We start from the raw sequence: 22349 nt of genomic DNA on the forward strand, positions 1-22349 counted from the left end.
CAAATACAAATGTACAGCACTGCCAAGGAAATAAATTATATTAGATATCTATACGTTAATACATTCCAGTAAACTAGTCTAAGGAACAAATCTAGCCATAATTCAGTCAAGAATCTGTACAGAACCATACTATTAAATTTCTATGGTATGTGAAGAATAAAACAAGTTTAAGCAATACAGTTCTTAAATCATATCAAAAGCAAAATGACTGCAAACTCCTAAAGCAATGTTACTAATTTATCTTTGTTACAGCTTAAGAACGTAGCCACATCACACAAATTGCCTCTCCCTCATGTAGTATCTTTGAATCGCTCAATTAAAAAAAAATATCTGAACTGTATTACAAAGAGACTGCACTTTTACAGCACAGGAGGTAGCAGACAGTGAAACTAGAAATAATATAATGGTATGAAGAATTATATGCATTTTGCATTGGACTTATCATTTATATGATAAATAACAAGTGCACAAAAATTTGAGACACTCGATTGTTTTTCTTGAAAAAAAAAACTGTTTAGTATAGGGCAGCTAGTTGGAAGATACAGATTTTTCAGTAATTCTGAAATGAAAGTAGTCAGTAACAGCTAAAATGTATCTCATACTGCAAAATGCCTTCCTAACCATTTTGGGATGTTACAAGGTGTGCAACTGCTTCAATTAAAAACAGGATAAAAATATTCGGAATCCTCAACAACAGCTTTCCCTTCCCTGGATCTCATCCAAGAAGGAGTAGTAGACGTCATCTTTTTTTTTTCTCTCATAATTTAAAAATGCTGGATTTCTCTTCCACTCAATTACATATTTTTCAGCAAATCCTTATTTTCAAAAAACAAGAAGACAAAGAACAAGGGAAACATCGGGGCACCTTATTTCGTCCAGGTAATTCATCACATTGATTCAGTTTTGGTACCCTAAATTCTATTTCTCCCACATTCATGACCTGCTCACTGCTCTTCTCCTTAGCCATAATATCTGAGTACTTCTCTGCTGAATTTAGTTTATTTTAGGCATTTTCCCACACCAAGAGCCTTCTCAGTTTTCCAATTGATTTGCTATAAATTTTCATGGATTATAGGCCACCTCCCTGACATCCTCCCCTCTCCTTCTTGTATCTTATTTCCAGTCATGGGAAAGAGATACGAGATGTTTCATCTGTGCTTTGCCTGATTTTCTGAAAGTCCTTATTGCCTTTTATTTCCCATTTGCCCACATCTCAAAAAGCCGAAAGGTTTTGTAAAAAGCAGTACCAATCCGTAAATTACAAATATTCTTTTAAATCACCCCTAAGTTTAGTGCATATAGTGAACATGAAAATGCTAAGTAGAAGGAATAAAAAAATAAGCTGACTTACGTTTTTAATTGGCCACAGCTAACAGTTAGAAGAAAGCAAGGAACAGAGGTACATATTGGAAAGCAAATCTCATTATTCAAAAATGCAGTAGTTCTTTTTATTGGGAATGTTTTAGCTGCTGTTTCAAGTACACTACATGAGGAAATGTGAGAAGTAATTATATTGTCTCCATGTATTCAGTTTTTTAAAAAATAAATCTGTATTTTTAATAATTTATGATCCTAGAAAAGAAAGTTTTCTTCTCAGTCTTCTTTCTCTTGTTTTTCTTTAGAAAAGGAAAAGCTTCTGTAAAATCTGTGCAACTATTTTTTTGAGAAAGAATCAAAACAGACTGCCTGACCTGATAAGCCTTCTGGAAGACTCAGCTAAAAGTCTAAGAAATAGAAAAGTTGATCTGCAGGAAGACTGCACTGACTATTCTGGTACTAAGTCTCCTGTCACATGAGCCACTCCCATCTTTTTTAAGCAGAAATTACAATGCCTGGCCAGTTGCTGACATCCAGCACCAACAGCTTAGCAGACAAATTTATTTCAGAAGGTCTGTCCTGCAGGTATGTCCAAGTTCACTTCCTGGCAGTACTAGAGGCTTGCTGTGACACCAGGAACGTTCCTTAACCAGTTAAAAAAAAATCTATCTATTTTCTTGAGTTTTCATAAACTGTCTTCATTTTTTGTAAAATGAAAAAAACCACCAACATACTCCTGCTGATTACTGAACTCTCCAGTCACTCTTGAACGACAGATATTAATTCCATGAGTGAACTCAGATTCAATGAGTGAACATTCCTGTTTAATTATACTAAGAAAGAAATACAAGAGGGTGTTTCCAAGCATAGACCTTGATCAACAGCACGAGCACCCTCTGAGCTGAAGCCTGAAACCAGACAATTTCTGTAACAATATTCAGTTCTCTCGAAAGCTCTGAGGGCAGCTCAGTGGATGCCTCAGCTCGTTGATGACAACAGAACTTCTGATGTCACAGCAAAAAGTAAAAAATGGGTTATGAGCAAATGTAAATTGAAATACATTTCAAAATACATTTCACTCTTCCCAGAGTTGAGACATTCACTCTGAATGAAAAAATACCAGTACAGTGCTGGTAAGAGAATTGCTGGCAAGATTAGTTGTCTCTTGGTGAAGATTTTAAAGGAAGATACTTCTCTTGAGGAAAATGATGTAACTTCTCATGACATTCCTTCCCAAGTTATAAGCAATTTTTCAATTTCAAAGTAACATTAATTTAGTTACTAAGTACAAAATTTGCTAGTTTTATTGTAGCCCTTTCTTTAAAACTAATCGGAATACCATAGTACAAGTGTTTTTCACTATTTCTGGGACCTAAGCACAATTCCATTTCCTGCTACTATGGGGGTACCAGCAACTTCAACTTTCAGCCATTTTTACTGAGCTATTAAACAATTTAGCATATTACATCTGCTTGCCTTTTGCTTTTGCACTTGCCTTCCCTGTTATCAATACCACTTTCTCTCCATCTCGTCTCTCCTTACTTCTAATTTTCTATTCTTCTAGTGCTAAAAGTATCAGCATATTATCTTTATCTCTTTCAGCCTTAGAAGCAGACCTGTTCACAGAATGAAATGGAAGTGAATGCCTTAGAAACTGTTCTCCCTCTAATTTATACTCCAAAAGCCTCGTAATACAGCAAAGTGCTGATACTGCTACTTTACAGGGAGGAAACCATGCCATAGAGAAGTATATTCAGAATCTGTTACAAGCACAAAAATGAGACTGGTAAATCACTGCAGAAACCTGATGAGGTACTCTAACCAGCCCATGGTGGGCAGCCACAGCTCCTGGCTCACAATATTTCAGGTACAGCTCTCGTGAGGCTGCCAGTCCTGTACCTGGCAACAGGGCCATGCCGATGCCACGAGGGCTGCATAAACTCAGACCACTGGAGCTGGAAGAAACCAGTCAACAAGGGTTGCTGAAGCAAACACCAGCCTAGCACTCAACACTGAGACAAGTCTCAACCTCCATTTTGGGAGCTCTCAGTTATCCAAAGCACAGGGTATAGGAGTTTTGGTTCATTATGTGGATACATAGGAATTTTAGCGTGCACCCCACAGGGTGAGCCAGTTTGGCCATATTTGCCCTACACAGTAAACACTGAAAAGCAGTCACAACACAACTTGTGTGATATAGACATCATGTCAGGTTCCTCCATCTGAAATGCTCACGTCTAGATCCTACAGCCTGGCTTCCAATCCCCACTTACCCAGACTGGCTGTGTGCTGTCATCCTCACACTAACACTGTGGCTTAAGCAGCTTTTTACTCTCTTCCCCAATCACCTCCCTCTAGACATATTTGTAGAGATTGTAAGAACCACAGGGATTGATCAAAGACACATTTACTGAATTCCTGGTGCATGACATGAAGCTACTCAAATATATGGGATACTCCAGGGCTAAAGATGGAGAAGGTAACCTAAGTAAAAGCACACTTTCAGCTTCTCTGTTGGAACACCAATGTAAACATCTAATTCACAACAAATCTAAATCCTAGCTTATTAATATAAACAGGCTGTAAATAAAAAAGTAATAAAGATTAGGTATTTTTACTGACTCAGCAAAGAGACCTGCACGTTTCCACCAGATGCCTTTCCATCTAAGGCACCTGCAAGGCCCACAAATACGAGTTCTTTCTCTAAATCAAGCTCTGCCTAGAAGAACTGACTCTGCTACAAGGAATCTATAGAATCTTTTGATTTGAAGAAAACATTAAGTATCCTGAGCCTTTCTGTTGTGCTGAAGAGAAGGAGTCCTAAAGAGAAATCTGTCCTTAGCTTTGGGCCACTAAGGTAGTGTTGGCTACTTGAATCCTTGGCGGCAAGAGTCTCTAGCCTTTGGGATCAGGAATCTCAGCTGAGCAAGTTACAGGAATTAATTTAAGGAAACCTGACCACAGGTCTGTTCTCCTGCCTGAAAAGTTTATTCTAATCCACTTCAGCTGATGGGGTAAGAAAAGCAAACAAACTGGGCCAAGAGCTCTCACAGTACCTACAGCAGAAATTCCACAGTCAATTCTGAGAAAGCAAGGCGAGAAGAGCGGTAAGTACTCCATGGTGAGTAGCAGCTGGATAAGGTAATTAGTGTTTTTTCTGCAAATCATCTTGGCAGAGGATCTTGTAGCCTTGAACGTTTTTATGCCCACAGAACTTTGTAAGGTTGGTTTTTCCTTTTTTTTTTTTTTTTTTTTTTTTCTCCACTTTACTGTTGGAGAACCATTACACAAAAAGCTGAGTCTGGAAGCCCTAGTGAAGGTACCCAAGTTCAGCACCACAATTAACAGGGTGTGCAATTTAGGAAGTCTGATAAGTGGCTTTTATGCTTTGCTCTCTGTGAGATCAAAATAATTACACTCAATAACTAACACTGCCCAGGCAATTCTGCTGTAAATAGTCCTGGGCACCTCCAGTTAGCTTACAGCCAATGCACTATTCTGGTGATTTTATGCAATACAGAAACAGTCCCCATCACAAAATTCTACTATAGACAAAAATAACATGAGCACATTAAGCTGCTTTCCCCTGTCACCCCTGATGAACTTCATATGGCAACCAGACCAAAAGCCCCCGCTGAGCCCCCGAAGCTGAATGTGAAACGGAAATATCACAAAAAAACACTGCCAGCATCCCAGAACATGACTCACACTGCATAAGTACCAAACCACTACATTTAGAAGATTCTCGTCTGGTTATTTTGTGTGAATAGATCAAGCACTCTGAAACTCCATTTGCTGAAGGAAGCAGACTGAGCTCCTCACTTGGTAGTTACCTCCTGTGCTAGTTAACTTCAGGCAAGTCACTACATATCTCTACACTACCATTTCCAAATGCAAAACTAATTACACTAATCCCTTTTCTGCAGCACTTAAACATTTATGGATGAAAAGAATTATCCTACGAACTATTTATGTTATTAGAGCAAAGAAGTAAAACACTGCATGGAAAGCCAGAGCCAAGTCTCTTCTGTCAATCTATCCCTCCTGACAAGTATAAACTCTCAGATACAGAAATTACTACAAAATGCTGTTTAAAATTGATGGACCTTCCTGAGCAGAGTAAAATGGGGAACTGCTAAGGGAAAACCACTGAAACAAAAGAAGGAAAGATGTAAACTGTCCTAAGGGCTGAATCTTTAAAGATGTCTGAAATCAGATATGATGTCCATATGTGATGAGATTTTCAGAACCAACATTTATTCAAAGTCCTGCTAACATCAATGGCAGCTAATTAGTGCTGCCTTTGCAGACAACTGCAACATTAATCATTCTGATCATTGAAAATCTGACCCCAAGTAAACAAACTAAAACAACACTGTTTAATGTTGCTTCTATGACTGTTATGGAAAACTTCTTCAGACAGAAATGTGACTTCTAAACTGCAGTTTAGCAATCCATAAATGCTAATGAGATCATGTGCTGTTTTGTCTTGTGATAATTTTTTCCTATTAAAATCTTGTTCTTTTTTTAACCTAATACGCACATCGCTAGTCTAAGCACGTTCTTTGTTCAAAGTTTAAATTTACAGCTAAAATAAAGAGAGGCTGCTTACCAATAACATGAATTCTTCAAGTATATTCAAACCACTGGGCTACATATATGTCCTTTCACTTAAGACCAGCCTTTTATCTTTGCAATGAATAAATATATAAGGTACTGACTGTTCCACTTTTGGTTTCCTCCCAGCCACAAAAAGAAAACTCAGATAAATTCTAAAAATTCTGAGGGAGAACAAAGTAATCAAAATACAAAATATTTATGTGAACTAGAATTTTTTTTTTAAAAGTTGCCTATTGATAAATCAACTCTTTTTCTATTTTGAGTGCACTAGTACCACTTATCATAGTGACTTCAACAGCTACACCTGGCCACTAAGCACCTGAGGGCATGGAGTCTTTTACAGAAACCACTCTAAGAGGACTAAGAGCACATGGTGGAGCCACAGATAGCATCACCTCCAGTACCTCAACTATTTCTTAGCAATGTTTTGTGCTCTGGAAAAGTACTCTGTAGTGACAGTGGGAGATTCATCTTAGCAGTCTGATAGCAAATTTTGACACAGTCTCCAACTGACTTCGACAGTCTGTGTGGAAATGGCTGAACTGTTAAACTCTCAAGAAAACACAAAATGAATAGCCTGAAGCATTTAAATGTGTGAATATAGAAGTAGACAACTCATGACATAAAAGTATAAAATAACAAATTCTGCTTTAGAGTCAGAACACCAGCAATAAAATTTTGAGTTTAAAGAAACCTGCTGATTAAAAAGTAGAATTCTACCATGATTTGAGACAGAAAATGAAGAATGTTACTCATAAGAACATATGTGTCTTCTGCAATAGCCTCTGAGGAAGTGGCCTTGATGAAAGTAGAAGTAGTAAACACCAAGCCCAAGACCTTAATGAGGCTAAGTGAGAATTCAAACTCTTTTAGCCTTAAGCAGATATTCCATAACAGCTTTAATAAATGATACAGAAGGAGAAAAAAAAAAAGGTACGAAGCCACATGGATCTTATTCCCATAATGTGCAGCATGTGGATGCTGGATGGCTTTCCTCGTTGAAGTATTCCTGAGGTTTTTTTTCCACAGATGACAAAAAAATCCAACTAGACAGACACTGAAGTGGGTAAGATACCTTTCTGTCTTACAGCACTGACAGATGGGGCTTCAACCCTTTCACCTACACACAACAGGTTGGCTGCTTCACAAGAGCTTGTGATGGCATTTTCACTGGGTTTGATACAGAAGAAATAGGTACAATTATTTAAGCTGGGTTACACAGAGAAAATCTTTCCAAAAGCAAGGCCAAGCCATTGAACAGACCAAAATTAAAAGAACAACAATTTTCAGAAGCCCATACATTGTTGTAAATTTTTCTGTTGCATAAGTACATAGTACATCATTTACTATTTTTACTAGAAATGATGTAAAAAGAACTACTAACAATAAGAAACACCAGTGTTAATATGTAAATTCTATGATATCTTCGAAATATTTTTTTCCATTTCTAGAAAATCAAAGAAATCCCAAACTTCTTTTTGTGAACAATCTATTTGATGGGTATGATTTCACTCACAAATACTAGTCAAACGCCTTTTTCTTGAAATCATTTTCAAAATGAAAACTGTTTTTCCATCTACTTCTAATATCTTTGTCTAATGGGGTACATATGCACTGTGGATGAAGCATCTCTAAACATACAAGTTATTTTTGGAAGAACACTGTGACAGTTCTTGTAAATATTAGACTGCTATGGCTAGCAGTATGGTCTAATACTGGATTATTCTGATCTCCTTGGGAAATCCATTCCAGGTTAATATTGACTATTAACATCAATCAGTTTTAAGAGCAAGCTTGCAGCTTTGAAATTCATATTGCTGAAAAATAACTCTCCACAACAGGATGTGGCTTGGGTTCTTTTTCACCTACCTCTTACTCTACAGTAACAAACAGCAAGTGCTTCCTACTTCAATTTAAGCAGGATTCTGAGATTGAGTGGTAAATGATAAAATGTGCCTTTGTATGTAGAAGAGAAACATTTCTGTGCCAGCAGATGATTGCCACGTGCAGATCCGTGATTGCCTAAGTCCTTTTGACATCACCACATAAATTGGCTCCCACTCCCTTGTTGACACACATGTAAAATCCATGCCTGATAACCTTGTAAAAATATATACAGTTTAACTACAATACAAACAAGCATTATTTCTCCTACTAGTAAATTATATCCATTCCTGCTGCACAATATATCATATGTTTAACAGTGCACACTACTCAGCAACTCAACCTATTTCATAAACTCTGAAAACGTACATCTTCTATGGATGCTATTACAGAATATGCCACTTCATATTTTTTCTGTGCTGCATCATGCCACACTACACTCATCAATGCACAAATACCAAATGTAATTTAGAGCAGGGATTTTTCCTAACTTTTTTTATCCTGTGCTGTTATTTTATAAGTTTCCAAGTACATATGCATTAGTATTTAAATAAACAACAGTACCAAAATCCAGATGAAACTTTGCAGAAATGTAGGTACTCAGAATGTAATTAGCCACACTGGAATTTGGCCAGGGCAACATCTCTAATCTTGTGGAAAACACCAACACATCATACAAATTGCCTGAATGGGTCAAAATTGTAAGTACATAACTATACACTTTAAATGAAATTTCCAAACACAACACACCATCATCTATCACTTTCTGATTATCTAGCCTATCTATCAAAGATGCTAGAGCCTCATTAGCAAACACCTTCTCAAGGCTACCTCCACTGCAGCCTGCTGTAGTCAGAGACGCAGGAAGTGAAGGTCATCATTTAAATTCAAGACAAAGCGACTGTAAATCAGCATTTCTGCCCGATGTGGGGCTCCTGCGACAGCGGCTCACCAGCAGCTCTCCCCCCGGTCTGGCGGCTCAGTTAATTTCATTAATTCAGTGGAACTCGGAAGAAACGTCGGAAACCAGGGCTGTAATTTCAAGCTGTCAAGAGCTCTGCTCGTTTCTTAAATTTAGCAACATACATGGGAAAAGGTTTGATACCCGCTGCAGTATTGCACTTCATGTATTGTTTGATAATCATCTGGTCACCACACCCACCAGAACGGGCTGAGCTCAAGGGATGCTTGTTTGCTTTCCTGCCAGGACTTAGCCTCCTTTAACACCCTGTCCTTTGACAGCTCCTAAACTGCAATTCAGCCACCCAAACCCGCTTTAAAGAGGCATCTTCAGCTCTTCAAAACCTGAAAGTATGTTGCATTAACTCAGACACTTTGCTTTTATTGTCACTGAATTCTCATTTTCCTTTGACACGCTGCTGATTTCAGCACCTTTCTTTCTTTAACCTCACTGGGTTGCCTTCCCTGACCGAATTCCCTATTTACTCTAAAGAAATACACAGTGAGGACACAGCACATTCATCTGAGATTGCAGCCCTTTCAATGTTCTTCCAAAAGAAAGAGAGCAAAAGTATCAAAATCCTATTAAAACTGCCTCACTGAGGTCTTACTCAGCAGTGGGATGGCATTCATCAAACCTTTAGTCAAATTCCTCCTCTACTGTCAAACTCCTCATGTACATATATCACGACATTATTTCAAAAAAGGAATGACATCCCAGAATGCCCAGATGAAAGTATAACAAGAAGTTGTACCAAAATTGTAATGAACTAACATAATAAAGCAGAGGAGCTATTAGAAGTCGGAGAGTGAAACCGCTGAAAAATTTGCTAATTAAGAAAACACTAAATAAGATGAACAACTGACTCTCTCCTCGGTTTAGAGTCCCTCTGCTGAAGGTACAGATATTTAACAAGAACATCTGATGAAAATTTCAGTGTAGATCAGGAAAGCACAAGGAAATAGGCCAAGGGATCCAGACACAAACAGATGGAATTGGCACGTCTGGATTCTGAGCCTTCACGGAACAGGAGGGAAATACAGTTCCCATCTTCATATGAAACTCAACTCTCTTGTTCCACCTGCACTCAGAAAACAGTACCTCACAAGAGCATGAACTTCTCTCTTCACCTCTGCAGGGCAAGAACTGGGAAGCACATGGGTGACCCTTTAAAAACCACTGGTGCCAAGTGCATCACTGCCAAAGAATTTACCATGTCTCTCTGGACAAGATATTTGCCTACTGCATACCAAGAGGAGGTTTATTTGATTGTGAGTAGCTCCCACTCAGAAAATACAGGACACATAGAAGCATCACAACCTCTTTCTCCGCTTTTCAGTGCCACCTATTAGCTGCTGCTACACTTACTTCCCTTTTTATGTATTTAGGTTTTTGGGCTTCTATCGTTGCAGTATTTAAGTCTAAGGTATTAAATTTTCTAGTTGATGTTGACATAAAATACAAACTTCTGCCACTTTCTTTCACATATTTACAGAATATTTACAGAATATTTACAGAATATTTACAGAATATTTACAGAATAAGCCATTTTCAGAGTAATATTTAAATTCAGAAAGTTTATTTGGGGTTATAATTTTTAAATGTGGCTTTCATTTTCATGCTCAGAAACTATGTCTGTTATGAAAATATTTCATACAAGCTGCTGCCTAATTAGATGACTTAATGTTGCAAAACTCGGTATTTAAAAGTAAAAGAACTGCCAAAGAATATCAAAATCAGATTTTTTCCTTTGTTTGCTATGATGTGCTTTTTTCTACTTATATTATGTACAGAACAAAAAAAGAGTTGAGTGATAAGACCATGAATTCACATTGTGTTTTCCTTTATAATGTTCATCAGCTAACTGGGGTGTTCACAAGTTGTTTGTTTTTTCTTTTCTTTGCTTTTTTTTTTTTTTCAAAAGTAACATTTAGAAGCCAACAACCCAAACTGTATTACTGAACACTTTAATGGTGTCCAATAGGTAGATGACCTAGCTGCACAGTGATTAAATGATTTAACTGCTAGATCAATGAATGCAGCATGAATTAAAATGGCTGCAAGCTTTTCCAGGCATTAGACAAGACTTTAAAAAGGTACCTTACTTTTTATTTCACATTTCAAAGAAAATGTAACCATTTTTTAAAAAAGAAAAAAAATGCATGTTTTCCTGACAGAAATAACACAGCTTTATTCTAATATATAGTGACTAAACCATATATTTTAATTGTCAAAGATTTGACTACATTTTGCCATTCTCATACTGAATAACCTCACTCAAGAAAAAAAAGCAGTCTCTGCTCAGGAAACATAATGGTGTTAGGATCTGGTCCAAAGTGAACTGTTATCTCACGCGTGAAGATAATGAATGTTAATTTAAAATAATGTTCTTTCAACTCCAGGGTTTTTTTCATACAATCAATCAGGCCTGAAAGTGTGTGCGTGCGCGCTCTCTCTCGTATGCACTCTCTCTTGTCACTCACCCATGAACACTTCATTTTATATTCTCATTCCCAAAGATTCAGGAGAAAATTTTCTGCAGGTGTAAACTAATATTGCTGCACTAAAGTCAACAGAGCTGCACCAAATGACATTAGCAAAGTCAGTGGTCCTGTCTCCTGTGACAAGGGTGTACCTCGACTTTTACTCAATGTGCATCTCACAACAAACTCTCTCTTTCTTCTTTTCATATGCACATTTCCCAGCTCTTACTGGTACTAAGCAGACAACCACTACAGCCTTTCACTAACTCGCCCCTCAAGGTCTCTAATCTCCAAATCCCTCAGAGAAGCAGGTGTAACATGGCTCTTTCCTGCAACCTAGGAAGAAGCTCTTGGAAAATGTGCAAAGAGAAAGAGCACTGCAGTGGGAGGCTGCAAGGCATGTGGAGAGAACAGGCTTGACCTAAAAAGCAGTAGGTTTCAACATTACAGCTAAAATATTCAGTTATTACAGGAAAGAGAAATTAAAACATTTAAAAAATGGAACAAATAAAATTTCTACATGAGTCAAAACAGGAGCCATAATCTAAATTACTATTGTTTGGAATAGGATGTAAAACAAGTATTCTGTGGCTTTCTACCTCAGAAAATTGCCAGATTTTTGACACCTTTTTAGGAGACATCTGATGGCTGGAAATCAGACTCTGGATTACATGACATGCTAGTTTGATCAAGAAAGGCAGTTCTCCTGGAAGAAGAGCCAAGCAGAAATTTGGATACCATTCCTTCCCACTGGCCCAGGAAACCCTGTAACTGCTTATCCACTAACTTGGCAGAGCAAACCGTGTTCAGCTCCTCTCTCCTTGGTGCACCTGTAACTCCAAGAATCTGCATCATCACACAGCTTTAGCTGATGTTTATTGGTATTTCCTGAGCCTGTGTGAGGAACAAAAGTCCTTCCATTTTATTGAAAGCTCCATGTTTTCAGGAATTAGTGCTACAACTTAGGCTAATACTTGGTTGACTGAAAAATGGGTTATTTTTGTAATAATTTTTTAAACTATTGAGAAAAAGAGTATCAGCATGAATTAAAAAAAACAGTAAAACTGGCTCCTGGAGATGGTTGCCTCTCCATCTGTATTTCCTAAAAGGTGCAAGTTCAATAACATGAGGAAATTTCATGTCTGGAATCAGAGGGAAGTTACAAGTATGCTTCCAATTAGGAGATTTACAAAGAAGCCTTCTGGGAGCCAGCAGAGTGGAAAGTGTGCAGAAAAAGGAAGAATATCTTTCTTACAACAAATATTTCCTGCAAATCTATTTCATCCAGGTAAGAGTAAGCAGAAGATGAACACAAAGCTGCAAAACTGAAAGATACAATTACAGGCTGGGAGTGTCCATGTTTCTCACTTTCCAACACTGTCAGTGTGAAATGCTCCCAGGTATGCATCAACACTTTCCTTCAAAAAGTTATGCCATTGAAACAAAACATTTCTTTTAACATGTAAACAAATAAACAAACAATATTGTAATATGACAGCCTTTAAACAGCCTGATATTCCATTTTAGACAGACTGCTAAGAGGTGAGACACTCTGAGTTACCTGTTAGCAAAGTGTAAATCCCTTCTCACTGTTTCTCACATTTTACTATGACCAAGAACTTCTAAGAAAGCTATTTTTATTTTGGAAAAAAATTAAAATTTTCTTTCTTTTTTTAATGTTAGAGCAAATGCCGAATTATTCAGTATGCCTTACTATATTCAAGTATCAGCTTGCATGTGATGAACTGACACTGAAGCCTCCTGAGGAAAGTTCATGCAGCCAGTTCTTAAGAATTCCTAAACTCTCAACCATAGTTATGTGAAGCTAAAAATGGTGTCAGTCTGGTTCCTGGGGAAACAACTAATAACAATTTTTTGTTTTTAATTATAAAGAAAGAAAAAGGTTTTCTGCAATTTTGAATGTTTAACAAAGAAGGAGAAGTAGTATAAGGTGAGGAGAAATTACCCTCTCTAAACAATTTGTTGCGTGGAACAAAAAGGATTGCCAAGATTTGCCTGCTGCTCTCTAGTAAATGATAAGAACAGGATGACTTAAGAGAGCTTTCAGAATTCAGGTTTTTAATTTATGTTCTATGGTAAAAAAAATACTTAACCTGCTTGAACATTCATAATTTCCATAATTTTGAAACCATGTTAAAATACAGTTTCCTGACATATCTGTTTTCTAGCTTTCCTTATGTAAGAATAAACCCTTCTTCTCATAATATTATTGGCTTTTCCAGTAGAAATTTCTTCTTTTACTATTTTCTTTATCTATAATTACGGTTTTCTATAACACACAGGATTTAAGATACACAGAAAATGTCAGAAATTACTAACAGAAAAATATTATCCACGTTTTCTCTGTTCTTTTCATAAGCACTGTAAATTCCTTCAAAGACTAATGTACATGTAGAAAAAGCCCCTTAACTTCAATGGAAACAAGCATTAATGTAAAATTTACATGTGCAAGAAGACCAAGTCATTCTGTTGATATTGAAAAGGCCCATGTAACACTGCTTTGTAACTCCATACAAGAATCAAAATACAGCATTATATTAAATTATATCAGCACAACTAATTTTGACTGTTTTTCCTTGGAGTAATACGTAAGGTTTTAATTTTTAAAACTATTTTGTGGAACAAAACATTCATCAGTATGCTCCAAGGCCTATGCATTTTCATGCCTGTGCGAAACAAGTGCTTATATGATCAAGGTCTCCATCATTATATTAATATTAATCTATGGGTAACAATGAATTTTCTGCAGTGAATATCAATTTTCATCAATGAACAATCAGCGACTATGTGGCCTGTGATTACATTTTATGAAAAAGCAATTCTTTTGTTTTGATTTTGAACAATTTTGAAGCTGGATCCTAGTAATTGCTTGGGGGAAGGAGAATATGCATAAACTCTGGGTTACAGCTTGTCTCTGAAGTCAATGACAGCTCATAAGACACTGATCACAAAATTAACAACCAAACAGAAGGAAAACTGGAGAAATCCCTCACCATTCTGAGGCAGAATTTCCACTTTAATTTGTGCATGTGAATGCACACACTGCAGTGTTATGCAAGGCACAGACTTCCGAAGTTTTCTTTTACAAGCAATGACACCAAGAAAATAGTAATAAGGCACAAGCAGCCAGTGCAGACTTGGCTGGGGCTTGGTTTCTGACTTGAGAAGCATCTGTAATTGCAAACAGGTATCTGTAGTGTGAGATCCTCTCTTACTGAATGCATAAATGTTGTGTGAGACTTAGCAGAAAATGATAGCCTGCAAAGCAAGATAAAGCTCTCAGATCAGTCTCTCAGATCTTAAAGATTTGTTGAGCAATCAACATATCTTACATACTTTTAATTTCTTTTCCACTGCATGCCATTTCTAGCTTCTTTGGGATTCTGCTAATCATTTTCTCTCAGCTCCATTTTGTTTCACTTCATCGCTTTTCCAGAAGGTTCAAATAAAACCTAATGTTGACAGATAAGAATCGCTCTGCTAAAATTAGTAAACTAAGTGCCATGTCCCGTGAGTCACAGCACGAAACTCCCATCCAGCTCTCTAAAAGACCAGATAGCAGCGCCATGCCCCAAGTGCACGGGATCAAAGTACAGATACCCACTTGCCAAAACACTGCTTTGGAGTACTACACCTACCAGCAGAGTCTGACAGTCTGTAACCAAAACGTTGTGAAGTCAGCTGCACTGAAATCATAGATTTGAATACAACGTAAGTTGATTTAATATTTAACACAGTAACATAGGAGAAATGAGAGGTATGAAGGAATACGTTTAACTCTTTTTAAACTACTAGTCCTCAAATCAATAGTATCCTATATGGATAAAAAATTAATTAAGACAGTGAGCCCAGTTCTTTGCATGCAAAAAAATGCAATTTCCACAAAAAGGGTGAATGGGATATTACTGGTATTTTTGTTGGTATGTTTAAATTAAATTTTTTAATGAATAAGTGGATTTTAGTACTTTAATTTTTGCTATGTCTGGTGTTAAAATTATTTGTTAAGAATCAGTTTTATATGATAGTATAAGTGAGGGTTATATGAAGACTCATAATCATGAATTCACAATGTTTTATTCTGCAATTATTTAATCCTAGAATTTTAAATTAAATACAGTGTAAAGGTACATGCAAAGATATTCTGATTGTTCGTAAGTACACTAATAAATAATACTTTACTTATATTTTTAATACATTTCTAATTTTAAAATTACAAATACTACTGCATTTTTAATCAGTACCACACTTTAAACTCAAATAACATTTCTTTGTATTTTTGTAACAGACACCTTTTGCATTCTAGTGAAGTGTAAAATGAGAGACTGGTAGAAAATCAAAATCAGCTTTTTGTACACAAAATTCTCAATAGCTACACTTTGGATTTATCTAACATGGTACAGCTACAGGATCAGGCTCTGATGGGATATTACCAAAGCTGGATAAAATTAGACACCATGAGCTTTAACTTGGGTTCATGGACATGTCAGTATTTATCATCACTGTGCCTGCTGTTGCAGGCCCACAGGACTAAAAGACCATGTCTTTTCAGGGAGGAAAAAAGGAGAAGAAATAAATATGAATGAAATCTTACCAAAATGCTAAGTTTACCCTCATTTTGTTTTTCATATAATTCAATATTCACAGAATGATAGAAATAAAATTTTAAAAAAAGACAGCATTCAGGCTTTCAAAATTTACTTGGTGGCAGACATTGGTTTAAAGAGATGACAAATTTATATTTAAATACTAGAACTGAAAATATGGTGGGAAAATGGGCTCAGTCCAGCTCTGGTGTTTCTGGGAGCTGCGTGTGAAGCCAGCTCCATGTGCCATAGGAGTTCACCTGTGCAGGCTGGAGGCCACAGCGTTTATTGTAGTGTATACAGCCACTCTGATGTCCATCAGTTACCTCCACTACACCCAGGAATGAAGGGGTTTGTGGAGTTTTCCACATTTGTTTTGCATTTTGTGTACTCTCACCAATAACAAATAAAGAAATTCCTGAAAAATGGAGTCATTACATCATCTTATAAACTACCTATTTTGCAGGCTGTACTCTCGCGAGTGAAAGATTAAACCTTAGAACAATAACCCAATTATGAGCTAAATTTACATTCAACTGATGAAAAATGATCCAGAACCTGACAAGAATAATCTTTGTTCACAATGTTTAGCACAAGCAACACTGACAGCCTCAAATGTATGAGCTATATAAAAGATGACATACGCTGCACTGCCCAGCTACCAAGGGCACCATGCTCCAGGTACTACACACGTACTATGGGAGTGTTCACCACATCCTGAGACTAAACAAACCCAACAAAAACCAAGGCACAAAACCCTCAGCAGACAAAGAACACGATCCTACATTACCTCCTAAACAATCAGAAGGATGGCTGAACAAAGTCCTATTATTTGGAAGGAAAACCACTGCAATTAATAAGATCAGCGGTCAGGATTGAAACAAATTTATATATTTGCTGGAAAAATAGGAGAAAAAGAACTGCTCCAACAATTCTGGCCTAACTTTTGAAAAAAATTCCAAACTCTACTTCATTCAGGCAAGTAAAATCTTGTGTGCGTTTAGCCAGTAATTTTAAACAATTCCACATTTTACTAATCAAGTTCATCACTAGAGTGAGGCACATATATCTTGCACAGATTAATTTTGTTTATAGTTCTTGGTAGCATTTGTAACAACCTGCATTATGGGCAAAATACATATTTTACTGACATTTATGCTAATCTGGATCTAGCTAAAAAATCACTTCTGAAGCAAATCAGAAATTTCCTGAAGACATCTTCATCATCACCTTGTCCCTCTTTCAGAACTTTTAGCCTGGACTGATTCACACTGCCTGAAGTCTTCACACACTTCCAGAGATAAATGCTCTGAAAGACTGTGGAAGGCAGTTACTATGAAAATTAGTTACAAGTATGTCCAAAATTTGTGAACTTTAGCTGACTGAAATTGGGTCCTTAATTTCAAAACATGTCTCCGAATTCTTAAATTCCTCCTCATTCTCAAACTGTGTGAAATTAGACAATTTGCTAACTAAATAGATAATGCAGGCATCTATGGAGACGTTTAGATGCCTAAAATTAAGAAAATAACTTTAATGTCATCTTTTGTCTATTTCCTTTTGAGGTATTTCATTCTAACCCAGCGAATGCAGATGAGACAATTCAGTGGTCGCCAAGCTGTGGTAGAAATGCACAATGGTCTAGAGCGAGCCTGAGCCACTTCAAGGTGAGTTTGAGGCCAAATTCATAGTCCATCTGCTCAGGGAGCACCAAGTCACCAACAGCACCCAGTATGTTTTATTTACATGCAGGCAGAAATACCAAACACACTTTGTAGCCTTTCACAGTCTCGCTTTTGAGATGACCTTAGGCAAAAAAACATGACCCAGGCTCTTCTGCTGCAGAAGCCTCAGGTCATCCTGGACAGTCCCTTCTCCCTGCTCCAAGGCAGGGGGAAGCCCAGGACACTTGAACAGAAGATGCCCACAGAATGCCCACTGCCTGCAGGCAGTATGGACACACAGCAAATGAACTACCAGTCACACGCTGTGCACACAGCAATTCTAGTCTTGAAATTCTTGTCACTCCAATACTGCTCCCTTTTTTCCTGAAAAGTTACGAAACATTGCTCTGGCTCATACTACAGAAGGACTATGTCAAACTAGAGTTTTGATTTGTGGTGAACAAACTCAATTTGGTTTTTTTACATTTATATTTAATAGCTGCCAAGTGCTTGCTTAGGTTTAAAAAACAAAACCAACACCACCTTCAGAAAACTACCTGTAAATTTTTTTCTACAAAGCTTCAAACTGTTCTAGAGTATCTTCTAGCACATCACCAAAATTTACGACCCCCTCCCAACATCCACAGACTCACAACTCTCCTTACAAAGTTGACTTCTACACAAGACAATTTCCATCACATTATCCAGTCCATGATGTGGAGAGGAAGAGTCATTTTTCTCCCTTAGACCTTTGCTACTGAACTCGATAGCAAGATGCAGAGGCCACCATCCATAGCACAACCAACAGAGTCATCAACACAGTCACTTTTTTCACACTCACTAAAACCAAACTCACCATCAGCAAGATAAAATGCTCTCTGCTGAACTACCTATCCCATGAACCATTCCTTTCCCTTCCTTCCCTATGCAACTACCTGGTCAAAGCAGAGAGGGTTTGTTTAGGCATGGAAAAGCTGGCATTTTCAGGCCATAAATCCACAGTGGGAGTTAATTAATGCCATAAATCCCATAAAAGTGGAAATTATTTTGTGGGCACTTCCATTTTCATACAAAACATTAGTCAGCAAACAGCCGACTTCCCTAAAGACTTTCTGTAGCACACTCAAGAGTGGTTGATTAATTTAAAAAAAAAAAAAAAAAAAAAAAGGCAGAGAGATGCCAGGTCCTTCATACTGAAGGATGAGGAACTAGAAAAACCCAAAGGAGTGCAACCTGAACCACAAACTGGCATTTCCCCTCCCACTTTCCTCCCTCCTCACACCTGTCTCAGCATTCACCACTAAAGAATTAAACAATTTCCTACAAAAGCAAGAGAAATGAAAAAACATCAGCATTAAGTAGGACAAGAAAGCATTTTCCACTCCTTTTCTACTGCAATAAGATCTTGTTAAGACTACAACAAATAGAATTACTCCAACAATACAGAGATCATGCGAGATGATTCCAGGTTAAATTATAAAACTTAACAGCACCAAATTAAAGTTTTTTCACTCCTTTTCCTCTTATCAAACCACCCCATCTCTAGCATCTGTAAAGTTCACAGAAGATCAAAAACCAATTCCCAAAGTCTGCTAGTTTCAGGATAGGCCCCAAAAGACACACAAAGTTTCCCAAATCCTTAACATCAGCATTTTACGGGGGGCTGTTGTCTGGAACACACGGAAGGTCAGGAAAGCGCAGCGAAGCTCCCCATCATCCTTACCGCGGGCACTCCCACACCTACACTTCCATCCTTTCCCCGGAAAAAAGGAGCCAGGCCTCTGAGCAGCCCCGAGGGAGGGGGCGAAGGCGAACACCCCACAAAGTGCACCGAGGGCAGTTAGCTGCAGCTCGCTTCGGGGGTGCACACACACAAAGATCCCCTCGCAAACAAAAGCCAGCCCGTCGCCAGTTCGCATTCCCCAAACCGCGGAGTCCCGCACAGCCTCGGGGGGGCCTTCCCGGCGCTGCCCCGCAGGGCACGGCGAGCCGGGGGGGAAGAGAGGAGAAAGTGCCCCCTTTGCGCCCCGGGCCCTGCCCCAGAGCACACGGGGGAGGCGAGGGAGCCCCCGGGGCTGTGCCAGGGGAAAGGCGATCCCGGGCCCCCAGTGCCCCGCCGGACGGCGAGGCCGTCCCGGCCGCGGGGGTGGCACCGCCCGCAGCCGCCGGGGGAGGAGGGCTGGGGCTCGGAGTTCACCCTTTCCCCGTCCCCTCCCCTGCCCCCCGCGGGCACGGCGGCCATGGCCCCTCGCCCGGCCTGCGGGGGCCCCGCTGTCTCTCTCTTGTGGAGCCTCGGCGCTGTCGAGCAGCTGCCATTACTCGGGCCAAGACCCTTCCTCCAAGCAGGCATCCCCCTCCCCAGCGAGGAAATGCGGCGGCGGCGGGGGTGTGTGAGCAAAAAGAAAGCGGGGGAAAGTGGGGAGCAAAGCGGTGGCCCCGCGTATGGGAGAGAGCGGGACCGGAGGGTGACGGGGCCGAGGCCGGGCTGCACCACACCCTGCCCGGCCTCGCCTCTCACGCGAGTCCCCGGCTCCCCCGCGCCCAGCAGGCCCGCGCGGAGCGCTGGAAGCGGCGATTCTCTCCGGAGCGCCCCTCTCCCCACCCCACCTCCTCCCGCCCCGGCCCCGGGGCTGGCTGCAACTCGGCACGGGGGCGCGGGGGGCCCGCCGCCGCCTCCCAGCCGAAATTCGACCGGGGAAGGTGTGGGGACAAAAATAATCGCTGTTAATAATCACACGCGCTCCGCCGGCGTCCCCTTCTCCTCCTCGGTTTCCAAGCGGGCTGCCAGATAATCCTGCCCACTCCGAAAAATGAAATAATAATAATAATAAAAAAATCCCGCCTTCCATCTCCCCCCCGCAGCCCCACACATTTTATTATTAAGTATAATTGCTCCCCCCCTCCTTATACGGCACCCCGCGGGGAAGGATTGCCCCCTCCCGTGGTGCCCAGCCCTTCCCCTGTCCCCTCTCCCCCATCTCCTTGGAACAGTGTGTACATGATTTTGTAGTTTTTTTAAGGCGCCATGTTTATAATCCTCCATCATATTAAAAAAAAAAAAAAATCCACCCAGCATGAGACACGGCGTCTCTCGCACCCCAAAGCCAGGGAGGCAGACACAGAAATATCCACAGGGCTGTAAATTCACCCCCCCTCCCGCACACACACCCCTCCTCCCCAGACTTAAAAGTCTCTCTCACCTTGTGCTGCTGGCGCTGCTTCTGCTGCTGCAGGGGGGGAGAAGTTAAGCCAGGGGAAACTTTTCAATCCCTTCCCCAGGCCGCTGCTGCCTCCTCCTTCCACATATTTTTCCCCTCAGAGTTTTATTGTGTCTGAATTTTCTCTCTCTCTCTCCTCTTCTGTCTGTCCACAGTTCAGGTTTCGGGGTAAACAGGGTTTAGGATGGTGCTAGGGATATTTGGGAGAAGGAGAACTCTAGTGGTGTCTGCTGGAGTTGCTGTTTGTTTCTTTTATTATTTTTTTTAATAATACATTTGAAACGGATCTTTAACTATTTATTATGTATGTATTTTGTCATACTCTTAGATCTGGACCCTCTGTTGATGCAGAGGGAAAATGTGGTGCTTTTATGGCCTTGATACATGAAGATTCCTCCTATCGTGAAGTGGAACTTGGAGAAATGACAGATAATGTTTTTGAAAGTAGACACTCACCTTGAGCAATAGAAACTAAAACAGGGAAAATTAACTGTCTATCTCAGAGTTGTCAATACATCATGAACTGTAGATTACAGAACCAAAGAATAATTTGGATTGGAAAAGACCTTTACAATCATTCAGTCCAGCTGTTTGCCATACTTGCACCACAGGGTGGGAAAATACATATTAATACAAAAATATTAATGAAATATTAATACAAAATACACAACTTTATAGGAATATATATATTTAAATAGCAAGAAAACATGTACATTTTATCTTTTTTATGGACTGTGAAATAGATATTAATAAATGTCTGCGGAAATATATTCTGAAGTTTCTGAAATTCTTCAGGAATTATTAAATGGATAAGTAACACTTTAAAATTAATTAACGACTAAAATTCTACTTTTATTAAAATATTTACTAAGCTTAGCTCTATAAACATTTATGCATGCAAAAAAATTTAGTCATATGCGTAGTCCTTAATATTACTAAACTAGTAAAAGGAAATAGTGCTAATGTTGACAAAGATGCATCCATTGTGCCTGGTCAGTCAAAGATTAAACAGAGTTTGCACACTGAACAGTGAAAGTTTCTCCAGTGTGTCCAATAAATAAAATTACTAGTAGTGTCTAAACCCATACAATTGCTTTGAGACTGCTGCATCAGGACATTACATCCACTTTGAAAATAAAATGCAAATAATGGTTAGTTGCACAGACGTGATAAAGTCTTACTTCTATTATGTATTTAAATATGAAAGAGCATTTTACATTATCTAAAATAGGAAAGAAAGTGCTGGAAATCTGCTTTCAAATAGTGCTTGAGGCGTTGAGCAGATAGTCAAGAGTGGTATTGTAATTTATTAACTGCATTATATTGCTTGTATTAAATAAAAAAGCAAATTAAATTTACAGGCAATTTTTAAAGTAAAAAGGGAATTACCATCAATATACAAAAATTACAAATTACACAAATTATACAAAAAATGACAAAAATACTACTTTATGTTAAGCATTTATTTGTGATGTTGGCTGTGATTTTGTTAAGTCTTGTCATTTTCAAAAGAAGTTTGATAGAAATACATGCCAAGTTTCTGTGAGATATCTCTGGCCTGCCTATCTTAGCTTTCTTTCAAACCTCCTCTGTTCAAA

At 38.9% G+C, this 22349-nt stretch overlaps 1 protein-coding gene across 6 annotated transcripts in view; it reads right to left on the bottom strand.

The window, feature by feature from the left end:
• The window catches only part of ZMYND11 (zinc finger MYND-type containing 11), a 104671-nt gene extending 83725 nt beyond the window's left edge, over nt 1-20946 (bottom strand). For 2 of the 6 annotated variants that reach the window (XM_063415664.1, XM_063415655.1), the window contains exon 1: nt 20734-20945. The gene's annotated coding sequence lies outside the window, so the exon portion shown is untranslated. Of the gene's footprint in view, nt 1-19256; nt 19397-20140; nt 20162-20268; nt 20395-20733 lie in introns of those variants that run through there. The other 4 variants (XM_063415615.1, XM_063415634.1, XM_063415644.1 and 1 more) reach the window with 4 other exon arrangements.
• Nucleotides 20947-22349: the final 1403 nt, after the last annotated feature.

This window comes from Prinia subflava, chromosome 1 (genome assembly GCF_021018805.1).
Source record: "Prinia subflava isolate CZ2003 ecotype Zambia chromosome 1, Cam_Psub_1.2, whole genome shotgun sequence".
Taxonomy (NCBI): Eukaryota; Metazoa; Chordata; class Aves; order Passeriformes; family Cisticolidae; genus Prinia; species Prinia subflava.